Genomic DNA, 16,487 nt, shown 5'->3' on the forward strand with positions numbered 1-16,487 from the left:
GCCTCCCAAAGTGCTGGGATTACAGGCTTGAGTCACCGCGCCCGGCCTCATGTATTTTTATTATCTTGGCAAGATTCAGCTCAGCTTCAACCTTGTTCTGGCTTCTGGCTCTGTGCCAAAGTGAGGGGCACTCTTCACTTTCATATTAAAGGAGACACAATTTTTTTTTTTTTTTTTTTTTTTTTTTTGAGATGGAGTCTCGCTCTGTCACCCAGGCTGGAGTATGGTGGTGCGATCTCGGCTCACTGCAAGCTCCACCTCCTGGGTTCACGCCATTCTCCTGTCTCAGCCTCCCGAGTAACTGGGACTACAGGCGCGCACCATCCTGCCCAGCTAATTTTTTATATTTTTAGTAGAGACACTGTTTCACTGCGTTAGCCAGGATGGTCTCGATTTCCTGACCTCGTGACCCCCCGCCTCGGCCTCCCAAAGCACTGGGATTACAGGAGTGAGCCACTGCGCCCTGCCAAGGAGATACAATTTTTACAGCACACTGAACTCATAAACTTACCCGTCACGTATTCAATCCACAAACATGTTGAGTACCCGCTATGAGTAAGGCACTGTGGCAGAGGTAGAGGCGATATCCCTCTTTAATGAACACATACCACCATGTCCTACTATGTGACAGAGATTTCATCATAAATGGCTTATTTTTATATGCATTGTCTCTAACTTCATAACTTCCCACTGAGGCAAGTTAATAATTATTTACGATATTATTATTATTATTATTATTAAACCATTGGCATTATCATTGTTATTCATGGAGAGCTAGGAATGTTTAGTGACTTGTCCAAGGTCACACAGTTAGTAAGTGGTGGAGGCAGAATTTAAACCCAAGACTACTAAGTGCAGAGTGTAAAGCTGATTTTCACACTGCTATGGAGAAATATCCAAGACTGGGTAATTTATAAAGGAAAGAGATTTAATTGACTCACAGTTCTGCATGGCCGGTGAGGCCTCAGGAAATTTACAATCATGGTGGAAGGGGAAGCAAACACATCCTTCTTCACAAGACGGCAGGAGAGAGGAGTGCCAAACAAAGGGGGAAAAGCCCCTTATAAAACCATCAGCTTTCATGAGAATTAATTCACTATCACGAGACCAGCAAGGGGGAAACTGCCCCCATGATCCAATTACTGCCCACCGGGTCCCTCCTATGACACATGAACTACAATTCAAGATGAGATTTGGGTGGGGACACAGCCAAACTATATAAGGTACTAATTAAAAAGTGCTTTAAAGAGATGCCCATTGCAGGAGACCCAAGAAGGAGGGCTTCCACCTGGGAGGTCAGGAAAGGTTTCTCAAAGCAAAAGGCAGTAAATTGAATTGTAAAGGCTGAGAACATATTTAGGAAGCAGAAATAGAGGAAAAGACATTCTTAGGAGCATATTTTGAGCAAAGTTATGCAAGTTTGTGATGGGTTACAGGAAAAGTGTGAACTGGAACTTGATGCATCTGGATGTGTAAGGCATTAAGTCTTAACCGAGAGGCAAAATAGATCTGTGGAGAGATCACAAAAGGATTAGGAAAGCATCAGAGAAGGGGTGATTTGAGATGTGAGGGAAGGGAAATGGGAGGAACAGATTTCTGCTCAAGAGGAAGATGACTGTCAAGTCTGATATTGTCTGACTGAAGATCCGTTGGGTCTGAAGAAGGCAGGGACTGAGGGCCAGAAAAGGTTTCTCTACACCCTTTAAAATCAAGGTTATGGATCCAGATTTCTATATAAGGTTGAGATATTAATCATATCCTTCAATATTTAAGGGGAAGTAGGATGGAAAGTTGTCATTGCAAATGTTTCTAGAACTGGAATGTTGATGTTTGTGCCCCAACTCACTTTTCAAATCAGACTAAATGAGGTTAAGCGATTTGCCCATACCCATTCATTAATGTATTTGTCCCATAAGCATCTATCACATGCAGGGTGCTGTGACAGGTACAGTTACAGGAATAAATAGCCTTGGATCCTGTCTTAAGGGAATTAACTGTCTAGTGGTGGAGGTAAGTCAGGCATGCAAATACAGCTGGTCCCCCACTTACAGTGGTGCGATTTATGATTTTTGACTTTATAATGGTGCAAAAGCAATAAGCATTTAGTAGAAACCATATTTCAAATTTTGAATTTTTATCTTTTCCCAGGCTATCACTATGTTTCACTTTATTCACTTCATTATAAAATAAACTTTGTGTTAGATGATTTTGCCCAACTGCAGACTAAAGTGTGTGCTGAACCTGTTTAAGCTAGGCTAGGCCAAGTTCTGATGTTCTGTAGGTTAGGTGCATTAAATGCATTTTCTATTTATCGTATTTTCAGCTTAAAATGGGCTTATCAGCATGTAACCCCATGATGAGTTAAGGAGCATTCATAATGAAATTATAAGGCAGAAAGTTCTAAATGTGATCACAGAGGGCTGATGAGCTCTAGGAAGAACAGACAGTTTAGAAATGGGGGGAGGGGCGCATTTCTCCACACTGTGGGGTGAGGAAGAACAAGGAATGGCTCACAAAGAGGCACGTGGGCAGGGTCTTGAAGAGTGAAGAGAATGTGAACTCATAGACAAGGAGAAGGGCTTCCCTGGAAACAGGGAGTTAGGAAGAGAAGTCATATGCCAGACGCGGGGATGGCTGAAGGGAATAAAAGCAGATGGAGCTGAAAGGTAAGTTAATGTGATGGCGTGCAAGGCCTTGACTTCCAGGCGGAATACACTGCCTTAATCAGCAGATTGTAAATCCCAGTCCCATAAAGGCAGGGCCAAGGTCTGTCTTGCTCATAGTAAATCTCCCAAACCTTGCACGGTGCTCAATAAATCTATGCTGAATGAATGAATGAATCTGGAATAATTGAATCTCACTTTGACACCTAGTTAATTTAGTGATACCCACAGCAATGTTTTTTCCCAACTCTGGCTCAATCCATCTAAACCTGAACAGTGAGGTAAAAATAGGTAAAGGATGCAAGGTGGAAGGAAAGCAGCAGATTCTGTTCCTCCAGAAACCTCAAGAGAAAAAGGTTATTTAAGAGAAATAATAATTTTGACACTTGATGATGTTACATTTGCATTCTTCTTTTTGCTTTTAGTAACATCATTATAAATTTTTTCCTATAAATGCCGTGTGTGCGTACGTGTGTGTGCACTAGAACATAAGCATATTTTGTGTGAGAAATATACTTATACATATTTCTAACACAAATATGTATATCCTTTAAAAACATTATCAACCAATAAGAAATGTATGTGCATGTTTGTATATGTAAATATATTTACATTAGTATATGTAATTACATTTACATTTGTAAATGTATTTGTATATACAAATACATTTCTGTCTATTGGTTGATAATGTTTTAAAAGGTGTTTATATTAAAAATAAATATGTTATAGTACTGAAGCATTAACAAAAATTTCACTAGACCTCACGTCAAGACTCATCTGAGGCCAGGCGTGGTGACTCACGCCTGTAATTCCAGCCCTTTGGGAGGCTGAGGCAGGTGAATCACCTGACTTCAGGAGTTTGAGACCAGCCTGGCCAACATGGTGAAACCCTGTCTCTACTAAAAATACAAAAATTAGCCAGGCATGGTGGCAGGCCCCTGAAATCTCAGCTACTTGGGAAGCTGAGGCAGGAGAATCGCTTGAACCCAGGAGGCAGAGGTTGCAGTGAGCTGAGATCGCACCATTGCACACCAGCTCAGGCAACAACAGTGAAACTCCATCTCAAAAAAAAAAAAAAAAAAAGAAAGAAAAGAAAGAAAAAGACTTATCTGAATGCCACACAGTAATCTGCAGCTAAAGACATGAAAATACTGAAATATCTGTAAACATGATCACACTTGTCTTCACAGTAATGTATTTTGTTTCATAGTAAGAATCTTTACTGGAAATTTTATACGCACAGGAAAAGAACAAAGTACAACCAAATACAGATTTGACAGCAAGTATGTAGTGCTACCCTTTCAGATGAAATATTGTAGATCTGTAAAACCAACTTTATCCACAAGCATGGCCTCCAATACAGAAATCATTGATAGCAGGTATATATCAGATGCCATTTAATAGTATTACTCTATCTTTGTTTTGGTTTATATATTTATTTATTTATTTTGAGATGGAGTCTTTTTCTGTTGCCCAGGCTGGAGTGCAGTGGCACGATCTCAGCTCACTGCAACCTCGTCTCCTGAGTTCAAGCTATTCTCCTGCCTCAGCCTCCCAAGTAGCTGGAATTATAGGTGCACACCATCACGCCAGGCTAATTTTTGTATTTTTAATAGAGACAGGGTTTCGCCACGTTGGCCAGGCTGGTCTCGAACTTCTGACCTCAGGTGATCTGCCCACCTCGGCCTCTCAAAATGGTGGGATTACAGGCGTGAGCCACTGTGCCCAGCCTGTGTTGGTTTATTTTATGTATCAACTTGGAGGGTGTTTTTGCATGAAATCAACACTTAAATTGACAAATTTAGGGTAAAGCAGATCGTCTTCCATAATGTGTGTGGGCCTCATCCAGTCAGTTGAAGGCCTGAATAGAACAAACAAACAAACAACAAATGGCTTCCACAAGCAAGAGAGCATTCTCCAGCACACTGTTTTCAGACTTCACCTGCACCCTCAGCTCTCCTGGGTCTCCAGTCTGCCAGCCTTTGGACTGGAACTGGACTATCGGCTTTCCTAGATTTCAAACCCCCAGCCCATACTGCAGATTTTGGACTTGGCAGCCTCCACAATCACATGAGCCTGTGTGCAATTAGCATATATACACATATATTATCCCATTGATTCTGTTTCTCTGGAAAGCGCTAATACAATCTTTTTAATTTTTATTTATTTGAACATGTTTAAAGAAGGCTAGGCTAAGCTCTAATGTTCAGTAGGTAGGTGCATTAAATGCATTTTGTATTTATGATACTTTCAACTTAAAATGGGTTTAGCAGGATGTAACCTCATGATAAGTCGAGGAGCATCAGTCATGAAATTATAAGGCAGAAAGTTCTAAATGTGATCAAAGAGGACTGATGAGCTCTAGGAAGAACAGAGAGTTTAGAGCTGGGAGGAATTTCTCCACACTGTGGGATGAGGAAGAACCAGGAATGGCTCTTCTCCATCCCACAATATCATTGAGTAGCAATGTTGATGTGATTTTAATGGTAGCCCTTGGCAGAACTGCGTTCTCTGATCTTAACTCTGTTGTTATGCTCCAGCTGGGGGACGTTACAAAAATCAGGTGTAGGACACACAGTATATGCAGACAAGGGTATAGAAACATCTGTTGTATTCACTTCTTTTTTTCTTCCATTTTGCTTTCTTTACCTATTTTTACCCTATCATACTGTATGTATATGTGTCAGCCAGCCAGGTTATTTTAGGAATTAGGTGGAATAGGAAAAAAACTCCAAATGAATGTATTAATGACTTTTCCTTTATACATTAGTCTCAGAAATCTTAGCAGAATATTTTCAGCGAAACTAGCAAAATTGAATCACCATTATGATATTGACTAGCCTCATACATACCATTCTTATAATTATACTCAGGCTTTTTGTATTGTAACTGCTTGTTAAATATACATTACAGATCTAGAGAAGATTTTATTTTTCTGTTTTCAAGTCAACTTTTGTTCTATTATTTAGTAATCTTCCAAGTTGGGGAGAGAATATGAATTTTTTGAATTAAAAAGGATGTTATAAGTGACAGTACTTTTGTACTCTGATTCAAAATAGTGACATATATACAACTATATATTTTACATTATATAAATATAGTTGCCTATTTCATATTATACTTTCATATTAAATTTATATGCTTTTATTTTGTATTTTACATAATACGTATTTATATATATATTTTTATATATCCCTATACATATAAAGTAATGAATTTTGGTTTTTTGTCATTGAAAGAACATCCTCATTTAACTGCAAATGTAGTTAAAATTTCATAGAGGCATCTTAAGAGGATTCAACATGAAGTCTCAAGTTATATAATTGTGGTTTTCTTCATTTTGCATCGTCCCCCATATGTCACCTGTGATACAGCTGAATTACATGTGATTTCTACTTTAATAGTTTTGTTGAAAATTACCAAAAGTTTTCAGAAATGTGTATAAAATGTGTATTTTAGAGTGTTTCTCAGAATGTAAGAGACAGCCTAACTACTATTCTATTTCTAACTCAAAATGCCTCTCATTGTCAAATATTGCTGGTTTAGTTTTCAATGATAAAACAGTCCTGGGGTAATTTATATAAATACAACCAGAATAATAGATTTTAGAACTGGAAGAAATCCTAGGGGTTTAGTCTAGCTTCTTAATTTGTCACATATAAAAATCAGGCCCAGAGATGTTAGGTATCATAATTAAAATCATACAAATTCTTTTTTTTTTTTTTTTTTTTTGAGACGGAGTCTCACTCTGTCACCCAGGCTGGAGTGCAGTGGCATGATCTCGGCTCACTGCAAGCTCCGCCTCCCGGGTTTACACCATTCTCCTGCCTCAGTCTCCCGAGTAGCTGGGACTACAGGCGCCTGCCACCTCGCCCGGCTAATTTTTTGTATTTTTAGTAGAGATGGGGTTTCACTGTGTTAGCCAGGATGGTCTCGATCTCCTGACCTCGTGATCCACCCGCCTCAGCCTCCCAAAGTGCTGGGATTACAGGCGTGAGCCACTGCGCCCAGCCCATACAAATTCTTAAACCACAAATTCTTAAAAACAAAAAAGAACTAAAAAGTTTTTAGAGGCTGAAAAAAATGTTTTAAAAAGAAACACAGGAGTCCATTTTACAGGTAAGAGTCATTTATAATGTTACATCAAAGATGGGTTTATTCCCTGCTAAAATATTTGTTTGCGCTCATCTCACTACAGCCATAACATTTCACCATGGTCAACTATAAAAAGCAGTTGAGGTATTGTGATTTGTCTAGTCATGTGGGATATAAGAAACAATTCATAAGAATGCCTATTGCTAATTTTAATCATGTCAGAAGAAGGAAAGTTTAACAACATTGTCCAGGGAGTGCGGCTTCCTCTGGTGCTGGTTTCTCTCTGAAAGTAGACATAATCCTGACTGGCATAAGAGAATGTTAATGATGCTTCAGTCTTGCTAGTAAATTTTTTTGACATTTGCTCTCAGAATAGCATGCATAAAAAGAGTATTATTAATATTTAGCCTTCCATAGTGCCATTATTATGCATTGCATCGTGAAATCAATCTAGAAGGAGACAAGGTCCCTCTCCAGTCTGCATGGAGCATGAGTTTGTCGATATTTTTAGATCAGGTACCCGCAGTATGCGGAAGTGAAGCTCTGGTTTTCTCATTGTAAGGGGGTTTTAGTTGGTTGCCGGGCATGCTGCCTCTTTGGCTCTGCTAAGCACAGTCTTCACGGATTTTATAATGAGGAGCCAGGTGGCATGAAGAACATTCATTATTAAGAATAATGAGAAAATGATATAATACAGGAAAATAAACTACAACATCCCCATTTTGACAAATGTATTTAACCTTTGCACTAATCAGCTGTTTCCTCCCTTAATCAGAATGTTATTGATTAGAGGTCATGCACTTTCAACGGGGGCAAAAACTGGTTCTTGAGGGGCACAAAATCTTAACCATAAAACAGTAAAAAATTCCTGGCCATAAATTCTCATAATAAAAACCAAACACCAAAAAGTTGTCAACGCCTGAAAAAGATATTTTAACCAGAAGCATAGGAGCTAAATTTATATTTTAAAACTGTTTATAAGTCCAGAAGTAAACCCACCTATATATGATCAAATGATGTTCAACAAGGATATCAGGATCATTCAATGGGGAAAAGACTGTTTTTTCGACAGATGCAGTTGGGAAAACTGGATATCCACCTGTAAAGGAATGAAGCTGGACTCTTACCTTACATCATAAACCAAAGTTAACTCAAAATAGATCAAAGATCTAAGTACTAAGAGCTAAAAGTACAAAATTCTTTTTTTCTTTTTTTTTGAGACGGAATCTGTCTCTGTCGCCCAGGCTGGAGTGTAGTGGCGCGATCTCAGCTCACTGCAAGCTCCGCCTCCTGAGTTCACACCATTCTCCTGCCTCAGCCTCCCAAGTAACTGGGACTACAGGCGCCTGCCACCACGCCCAGCTAATTTTTTTTTGTATTTTTAGTAGAGACGGGATTTCACCATGTTAGCCAGGATGGTCTTAATCTCCTGACCTTGTGATCCGCCCACCTCAGCTTCCCAAAGCGCTGGGATTACAGGCGTGAGCCACCGCACCCAGCCAAAAGTACAAAACTCTTAAAAACTTCATGGCACTAGATTTGGCAATAATCTCTTGGATATAAGAATAAAATCACGGGCAACAAAAGAAATTATAGATACACTGGTCCAGATCAAAGTTAAAATCTTCTGTGCATCAAAGGACACAATCACCAGAGTGAAAAGGCAGCCCACAGAATAGGAGAAAATATTTGCAAATCATATATCTGATAAAGGATTAATAAAGAATCCTACAATCCAACAATAACAAAAACAACCCGATTAAAAAATGAGCAACAGACTTGAATAGACCTGTCTCAAAGAATATATACAAATGACCAGTAAGCACATAAAAAGATACTCAACATTACAGACCATTAGGGAAATGAAAATCAAAACCACAATGCAATCGCATCTCACACCTATTAGGATGGCTACCATCAAAACCAGAAAATAAGCATTATCGAGGATATGGAGAAACCGGAACCTTTGTGCACTTTTGGTAAGAATGTAAAAATGGTGCAAACCCAGGCATGGTGGCACATACCTGTAGTCCCAGCTACTGGAAGCCTGAAGTGTGAGGATCACTTCAGTCTAGTAGTTTGAGTCCAGCCCAGGAAACAGAGCGAGACCCCCATCTCTAAAATAAATAAATAAATAAATAAATAAATAAATAAATAAGGTGCAGTCACTACAGAAAATAGTATGGCAGTTTCTCAAAAAATTAAAAATATAATTATCATACGATTCATCAATTCCACACCTGGGTATATATTCCAAAACATTGAAAGCAGGGTCTTGAAGGTATTATTTGTACACTCATGTGCACAGCAGCATTATTTACAATAGCAAAAAGGTGGAAGCAACTCCAGTGTCCATGGGCCAATGAATGGATAAATCAACTATGGAGTATACATGCAATGTAATGCTATTCAGTCTTTAAAAGGAAGAAAATTCTGACACATGCTACAGCACAGATGAACCTTGAAGGCACTATGCTAGGTGAAATAAGCCAGTCCCAAAGAGACAACTACTATATAATTCCACTTATATGAGGTAACTCATCAAATTCATGGAAATAGAAAGTAGAATGATGGTTGGCAGGGATAGAGGGAAGGGGGAATGGGAAACTATTGTTTAATGGGTATACATTTTCAGTTTTGGGCTGGATACGGGGGCTCACGCCTGTAATCCCAACATTTTAGGAGGCCAAGATAGTAGGATTGCTTGAGTCCAGGAGTTTGAGACCAGCCTGGGCAACATAGTGAGACCCTGTCTCTACAAAAAATAAACAAAAATTAGCTGGGTATGGTGGCACGCTCCTGTAGTCCCAGATACTTGGGAGGCTAAAGTGAGAGGATCACTTGAGCCTGGGAGGTCGAAGCTGCAGTGAACTGAGATCATGCCACTGCACTCCAACTTGGGCGACAGAGCAAGACTGCGTCTCAAAAAAAGTTCGGTTTTGGAAGATGAAAAGAATTCTAGAGATGGATGGTGGGATGGTTGTACAACAATGTGGCTGTACTTAAATGCCACTAAACTGTACACTTAAAAATGACTTAGACTGTAAACTTTACATGACATGTATTTTTGCCATAATTTTTTTTTAAAAAAGCTCTTTATAATCTTACATAAAAGATTAGCTTGTTGCCTGCTACAATATGTTTGCTCTCCAGTAACTGTAGCCATTATACCTCACTAAGGTGTCTAAAGCACAGATATTCTATTAGTCTGTTTTCATGCTGCTGATAAAGACATACCTGATACTGGGCAATTTACAAAAGAAAGAGGTTTATGGGCTCACAGTTCTACATGGCTGGGGAGACCTCACAATCATGGCAGAAGGTGAAAGGCATGTTCCACATGGCAGCAGACAAGAGAAGAGAACTTGTGCAGGGAAACTCGCCTTTATAAAACCATCAGATCTCACGAGACTTATTCACTATCACAAGAATAGCACGGGAAAGACCAGCCCCCATTATTTAATTACCTCCCACAGGGTCCCTCCCACAACATGGGGGAATTGTGGAGCTACAATTCAAGATGACATTTGAGTGGGAACACAGCCAAACCATATCAGATATTTATACAGTACATAAACAGATATACAGTACATCTATGATACTTAAAGTTCATGGCAGCAGGAGGAGCAATTAGGGAAAAACTGTCTAAAGAGGTCCCTCGGGAGGGAAGGGAAGGGAAGAAGAGAGATATACTTCCTTTCCTTGATGAATCTGCAGTCCGTACTCCAACTGAGTACACAAATGTCTAAAGGTGAGACTTGAAAGTCACATACTGAATAATCGATAGCAGGGTTTTAAAAAAGACATTTTTTGTCGGGCATGGTGGCTCACGCCTGTAATCCCAGCACTTTGGGAGCTGGGATTATTTGGAAGCAGCACTTCCACCTCAAAAAAAAAAAAAAAAAAAAAAGACTTTTTTTTTCTTTTTTTTTTTTTGAGACGGGGTCTCGCTCTGTCGCCGGGGCTGGAGCGCAGTGGCCGGATCTCAGCTCACTGCAAGCTCCGCCTCCCCGGTTTACGCCATTCTCCTGCCTCAGCCTCCTGTGTAGCTGGGACTACAGGCGCCCGCCACCTCGCCCGGCTAGTTTTTTGTATTTTTTTAGTAGAGACGGGGTTTCACCGTGTTCGCCAGGATGGTCTCGATCTCCTGACCTCGTGATCCGCCCGTCTCGGCCTCCCAAAGTGCTGGGATTACAGGCTTGAGCCACCGCGCCTGGCCAAAGACATTTTTGATATCTGGGGTTGAATAATTTTGTGTTGTGGAAAGGGACTGTCCTGAGTATTCTAGAATATTCAGTGGCATTTCTGGTCTCTATCTGCCAGAGGCTAGTAGTAGCCCCCACCCGATTAGGACCACTCAGACTATCTCCAGATTTTTTTGTTTTTGTTTTTGTTTTTGAGACTAAGTCTCACTCTGTCACCCAGGCTGGAGTGCAATGGCATGATCTCGGCTCACTGCAACCTCTGCCTCTTGGGTTCAAGCGATTCTCCAGCCTCAGCCTCCAGAGTAGCAGGGACTATAGGCGTCTGCCACCACGCCCAACTAATTTTTGTATTTTTAGTAGAGATGGGGTTTCACCATATTGGCCAGGCTGCTCTCGAACTCCTGACCTTGTGATCCACCTGCCTTGGCCTCCCAAAGTGCTGGGATTACACACATGAGCCACCGTGCCCAGCGCTCTCCAGATATTTCAGAATGTTCCCTTGGGGGCCACTGCTCTCCAGTTAAAGTTAACCACAACTTGGCCAATGAATGAGTTTCAAGTAGAGGCTCATGTAGGTTGGTTAGCAGGCTTATGAACCCAGCTCAGGTGTCTCAGCTCTGGCAGGTGTTGGCAGGTGTTCGTCTTGGTTGTGACACCTGCATGGTTCCCTTATGTTGTTTAAATTATGACTTAAATGTGACAGAGGAATGCCATGCGTTTTTGACCCTGTTTGTGCAGCTTTGGAAAGGTACTGTTATTCTACTGTTAGCCAAAACATCTTATAATGACAATACAGTTTGAATTCTTAGGGAGAGGTGGAGGAGGGAAACATATAGTCGAGTTAAATTGGAAAGAAAAATGAATTCAAAATGCAGGCCCTGAGTTCTTACTTAGCTATGGCTAATGTGTTTCTATTTCAGAGATCATATTTAAATTACAAAATGGTTGTTATCAATCAGCATTATTGATGGAGCAAAGACTTGTACTTACCACTGTTTGGATAGCGGAGATGTGCACAACTCTGTTCACACTCTCAGGGGCTTAAGTTCTGTTTGGGACTTAAGATACACACATACGGACTGGGCTTGGTGGCTCAGGCCTGAAATCCCACACTTTGGGAGGTCGATTCGATGTGGGTGGATCGCTTGAGCTCAGGAGTTTGAGATCAGCCTGGGCAACATGGCAAAACCTTGTCTCTACAAAAAATACAAAAATTATGTGGGCACGGTGGTGTATGTTTGTAATCCTAGCTACTTGGGAGGCCGAGGTGGGAGAATGGCTTGTGCCTGGAAGGTTGAGGCTGCAGTGAGCCAAGATTGCACCACTGTACTCCAGCCTGGGCGACAGAGTGAGATCCTGTCCAAAAATAAAAAATAAAAAAAGAAGAAAAATTTAAAAAGATACACATACACAGCAATCACACCCCAAGGGGACACAGTATATGGACAATTGCTGATGGAGGTTATACTTGGATTCATAAAATGAGGAAAGAATGGATGTGGACTCTGCTCCTGTACTGGATTGAACACTGTCCTCCCAAAATCCATGTCCTCCTGGAGTCTCAGAATGTGAGCTTATTCAGAAATAGTGTCTTTGAGATGTTATTAGTTAAGATGAGAATAAGCTGTGGTCGCAGTGGCTCACGCCTATACTCCCAGCACTTTGGGATGCCAAGGTGGGCAGATCTCCTGAGCCCAGGAGTTTGAGACCAGCCTGGGCGACATGGCAAAACCCTGTCTCTATTAAAAAAAAAAAATAACATAAAAGATGAGGTCATACTGGACTAGGGTGGGCCTTAAATCTAATGACTAAATCTTTATTCTTATAAAGAAAGCCATGTGAAGACAGAGAGACACAGAGAGAAGATGGCCAGATGAAGACAGGGGCAAATTGGAATAATTTATCTACAAGCCACAGAATGTCAAGGCAACCACCAGAATCGAGGAGAGAGGCATGAAACAGATTGTCCCTCAGACTCTGCAGAAGGAACCAACCCCAAGACGCCTCCGAGCCTGTAAGAGAACACATTTCTGCTGTTTTAAACCAGAGGTCCTCAACCTTTTGGGCAATAGGGACTGGTTTCATGGAAAAAAATTTTTCCACCGAATGCTGGGGAGGGGTGAGGTGGCAGGGATGGAGGGATGGTTTTAGGATGATTCAAGCACATTACATTTATTGTGTATTTTATTTCTATTATTACATTACAATATATAATGAAATAATTATACAACTCACCATAATGTATTAGGCTGGTGCAAAAGTCATTGTGGTTTTTGCCATTAAAAAGATAGCAAAAACCACAGTTACTTTTGCACCAACATAAAAGAATGTGTGGGAGCCCTGAGTTTGTTTTCCTGTAACTAGATGGTCCCATCTAGGGGTGATGGGAGACAGTGACAGATCATCAGGCATTAGATTCTCATAAGGAGCTCACAACCTAGATCCCTTGTATGCACAGTTCACAATAGGGTTCACGGTCCTATGAGAATCTAATGCTGCCACTGATCTGACAGGAGGCGGAGCTCAGGCGGTAATGCCAGCAATGGGGAGCGGCTTCATAAATACAGATGAAGCTTCCCTGACTCGCCCACTGCCCACATCCTGCTGTGTTGCCCAGTTTCTAACAGGGTATTGGTTTGTGGCCTGGGGTTGAGGACCCCTGTTTCAAACCATTAAATTTGTTTTGTGGCACTTGGTTACAGCAGCCCTAGGAAACTAATGCAACTATGGGAAGATTTCATAAAAAAGCTGGCTTCTGAGGAAAGGCAAAATTTGGATGCAGGAGAGAAGGGGTGAGAAGAGAATCTTAGACAAAAAGCGGGGTGAAGAAAAATGAAGATCATGACATTTCTAGAATGCAGATAGGGATGGTGAGAAGCACAGATCCAGCGTAAGAGATGGTTCGCCTTGGTGATGAGTGAGCACTGACTGAGTAGGTAGGACGGGTCATCTCATCTACAGATGCCCCTGTAAGGCAACACACCACAGCTTCGAATCTGGGGAAAGATATCCAGGCTTAGGATTTTACTATCTCCGTGCAATCTGCTCATTTCTGGACCTGATTTATTTTCTATTCCTTCTCATGCTGCTTGCTATTTCCAGATGAAAAATATTTTCACTTTATGTCTTTGCTGTCAATGTTTATGTTTTATTCATGCTCTCAGGGTGGTGTATTAGTGAATTCATTCTGCCTTCAAGGAAGACTTAAACTTCCCTTTGTATTCTCTGGAACAAACTACATGGGCCTTTGAGCTTGTTACACTAAAAATTTTGAAAGGAGTGACATCTGTTTGGGAAATTCTGAACTTTTCAACTGATTTATTAACATGTTTGGTTCTAAAAAATGTGATATAAGAAATGCAATAGAAAAACCTAGAAACAGTACTCTGGATTTTTTTTGCAGAATGAAGTTATCTCTAGAGTCACATATTTGAATTGGTCAGAAATTTTAGCATCATAGGCCAAGTGTGGTGGCTCATGCCTGTAATTCCAGCACTTCGGGAGGCCGAGGCAGGCAGATCACTTGAGCCCAGGAGTTTGAGACCAGCTTGGGCAACATGGCAAAAACTCATCTCTACTAAAAATTCAAAAATTAGCCGGGCATGGTGGCACGTGCCTGTGGTCCCAGCTACTCTGTAGGCAGGAGGACTGCTTGAGCCTACGAGGTCAAGGCTGCAGTGAGCTGTGATTGCACTACTGCACTCCTACACTCCAGCATGTGTGACAGAATGACAGAATGAGACTCTGTCTCAAAAAAGAGAAAAAAAGAAATGTTAACATCTTCGAGTCAGTTTTCTTTTCTTTCTTTCTTTTTTTCTTTTTCTTTTTTTTGAGACGGAGTCTCACTCTGTCGCCCAGGCTGGAGTGCAGTGGCGTGATCTCAGCTCACTGCAAGCTCCACCTCCTGGGTTCATGCCATTCTCCTGCCTCAGCCTCCCGAGTAGCTGGGACTACAGGCGCTCGCCACCACGTCTGGCTAATTTTTTTGTATTTTTTAGTAGAGATGGGTTTTCACTGTATTAGCCAGGATGGTCTCTATCTCCTGACCTCATGATCCTCCTGCCTTGACCTCCCAAAGTGCTGAGATTACAGGCGTGAGCCACCGTGCCTGGCCTTTTTTTTTTTTTTTTTTTTAAGAGTAATACTGAAAAGGAAAAAGGTGTGGGGAGCGAGCCATCACAGAGCACGCTGGAAGCACAGGAATGTGGTTCCCGCTTCACACTAGGGCTAGCATGCTTTTTAAGTCCTGTCTCCTCCACTGGATCCTAAGTTCTTGGGAGGACAGGGGGGCATCTTTGCCTCTAGTGCCTAAGAGCATCTTGATGACCGGAAGCAGAATGAACAGTGACTCATCATGGACTTTGACATCAGATAAGTCCTTGAATCCTGCCTCTCATACCGGCCAGCTGTGTCTCTCAACAATCTGAGCTTCAGTTTCTTCATCTGCAAAATTAGCAGCTGTTGTCGCTGTCGAGAGGATGAAAAGACAACATAGTATAAAGTGCCGACTCAGACTTGGGGCTCAGTAAAGGTCACCCCCTTTCCCTTTCTCACATAACTACATTTCACCACTGCCAAGATCTGCCTATATGTTTGAGGCTGTGGGGTTTTTCTCACAGAAACTACACAGCCAAAAGTGCCTATGACGCGATAAGATGTATCTTTAGCCTCCAGAGTTGCTATGTCTGGACTTCATGCGTGAAGCATGCAAGCTTCAGATCTTTTGGTTGCTGGCGTGCTTGCTTGGCTGTCATTCCTTGCTCAGGTAAATGACGTGGCAGAGGGATGGCGGGTGGGGAGAGTGAGGTGATGTAACAGAGAAGAGACGCTGGATCTCATGGAACACGATTTGCAGTCACAAGAAAAGGGACTTTTTTTTTTTTTTGTTAAAGGTAAGCGATGTGTTATCTGAACAAAAGGTGAGTTCATTTGATTCAGCTGCACTAGATTCTCTTCCTCTGCCCATGTCTATGATCTTTTAATAGCTGTTCTTGCCTGACAGTCCAGGGACAGGATTTAGAATGGCGGTTTTATGCATCCAATGTTTTCTAATAATTCTGGCAATGAATTAAAAACATTGTAAAAAAAATTCTTCCCAGCCCCTACCCCGAGTATGTCGGTGGAGGAATGACTAGTTAGGCACATGTAGTAGCCTGGGTGTGTGTACCATTTCCTGGTCTAGCGCTCAGGCATGTGTGTCTGCATGTCTGTGTGCATGTATGCTCTGGGGGTGGGGAGGTTGCTTATTAGGGAGCTAAATGGTCTAGGTTCAAAACCTGGTTCTATTATTTTTTTTTCCATCTTAAATTGTCCTTCTCTTGCCTTGCAGAGCTAGTCCTATTCTTACGACGGCCTTCCTAAGCTGAAAGGGAGATGGCTGTGTGTCCTGCCAAACTACCTTATTAGCTTGTTTGTATTACTAATGAGGCAAGTCCTTTTTGAGACAAAGCCTCGCTCTGTCACCCAGGCTGGAGTGCAATGGCACAATCTCAGCTCACTGCAACCTCCACCTCCCGTGGTCCAG

At 41.4% G+C, this 16,487-nt stretch overlaps 1 protein-coding gene and 1 non-coding gene across 2 annotated transcripts in view; both read right to left on the reverse strand.

Moving 5' to 3' along the window:
• DHRS3 (dehydrogenase/reductase 3) overlaps positions 1 to 16,487 on the reverse strand; it is a 1,035,619-nt gene that overhangs the window by 632,875 nt on the left and 386,257 nt on the right. The gene's annotated exons all lie outside the window — the stretch shown is intronic.
• On the reverse strand, positions 16,270 to 16,415 carry LOC126945421 (small Cajal body-specific RNA 11). The gene has a single exon (XR_007722443.1). It is a non-coding gene; the product is annotated as a small Cajal body-specific RNA 11 (non-coding RNA).

Source organism: Macaca thibetana, chromosome 1 (assembly GCF_024542745.1).
Source record: "Macaca thibetana thibetana isolate TM-01 chromosome 1, ASM2454274v1, whole genome shotgun sequence".
Classification (NCBI taxonomy): Eukaryota; Metazoa; Chordata; class Mammalia; order Primates; family Cercopithecidae; genus Macaca; species Macaca thibetana.